The sequence below is a fragment of the Rutidosis leptorrhynchoides genome, chromosome 4 (assembly GCF_046630445.1).
Source record: "Rutidosis leptorrhynchoides isolate AG116_Rl617_1_P2 chromosome 4, CSIRO_AGI_Rlap_v1, whole genome shotgun sequence".
NCBI lineage: Eukaryota > Viridiplantae > Streptophyta > Magnoliopsida > Asterales > Asteraceae > Rutidosis > Rutidosis leptorrhynchoides.
The window spans coordinates 301002454-301003866 of record NC_092336.1 but is presented as its reverse complement, the minus strand read 5'-3'; the positions used below and the strand labels follow the sequence as shown (position 1 = coordinate 301003866).

At 37.3% G+C, this 1413-nt stretch overlaps 1 non-coding gene across 1 annotated transcript; it reads right to left on the bottom strand.

Moving 5' to 3' along the window:
- Nucleotides 1-788: 788 nt before the first annotated feature.
- Nucleotides 789-895, bottom strand: LOC139845773 (small nucleolar RNA R71). Its single transcript, XR_011758531.1, has one exon. It is a non-coding gene; the product is annotated as a small nucleolar RNA R71 (small nucleolar RNA).
- Between the last annotated feature and the right edge of the window lie 518 nt (nt 896-1413).

The following is a 1413-nucleotide window of genomic DNA, read 5'->3' as shown; positions in this document are numbered from 1 at the left end:
AAAGGGTCCTGGCTACCTGCTGCATCTATTGGCTATTCGAAACGTGGGAAAAATCAGAAAAGTCTATTAATTTGATAACTTATATAATTTTTATTTTTATAACTAATAAGATATTCAGTGAATGCACCGAGCAAAACGTTCACCACCTTTCATACGTTCACCACCTGTAACTCGATCAAGACATCTAGCCAATATTGTTGCCGTTGATTTTTCTTTAGAATCATCATCTAGTAGAACAAGTTCTCCAACTCAAATTTCCGATAATCCATTTTTTGAACCCGACTTCACAACTGAGAATCCGGAGGATATTCAAGGACAATTCCAAGATCTTGAACCACTAATCATTCCTCCTGAACCACAAATAGTTAAATCAGAATCTTCTAGTGATTTGAATTCAACAAATTCAATTATGGATGTAACCGAACCTCAAAGTATGGAAGACCGAATGAGAGCCACAAGCACGGGCCAAGGTCACGCCATTAATCAATGTTAGAGCATCAGATTTTGAAATCAAAGGACAAATCCTACACATGATCACCAATCAGTGCCAATTTGGTGGTACAACAAAAGAAGATCCAAACGAACATCTTCGAACTTTTAATAGGATTTGTAATCTATTTAAAATCCGAGAAGTTGAGGATGAAACTATTTATCTTATGTTGTTCCCATGGACTTTAAAAGGAGAAGCCAAAGATTGGTTAGAATCGTTACCTGAAGGAACGATTGACTCATGGGATATTTTAGTTGAGAAATTTCTTCAAAGATTCTTTCCGGCATCTAAAGCCGTGAGACTTCAAGGAGAAATTGCCACGTTCGTGCAAAAGCCAAATGAAACATTATATGAGGCATGGACAAGATTCGGAAGGATGTTGAGAGGATGTCCTCAACATGGTTTAGATACTTTTCAAATAGTGCAAATTTTCTATAAAGGCGTCGACATCGCCACACGAAAAGACATCGACACAGCAGCTGGTGGTTCCATTATGAAGAAAACTGCAACTGAGGCTCACAAGATCATTGATAACACAGCATCCCATTCTCATGAGTGGCATCAGGAAAAAGATATTTTTCATTCATCTAAAGTGGCTAGAGCCGATTCTAGCCATAACTTTGATTCTGTTTCCGCAAAAATAGATGCTTTCGAGAGACGAATGGAAAAGATGACTAAAGATATTAACACAACATGAATCAGTTGTGAGCAATGCGGTGGACCACACTTAACGAAAGATTGTAATGTTGAGCAAACGATGGAACAATGAGAGAATGTTTCCTACATAAACCAAAGGCCGGGAAATAATTATCAAAATAATTATCAACTGCCAAGGCCAAACTTTAATCGAAATCAAAACATTCTTTACAATCCAAATGGACCCAATAATAACTCATACAACCAACAAGGTCCAAATAATCAAC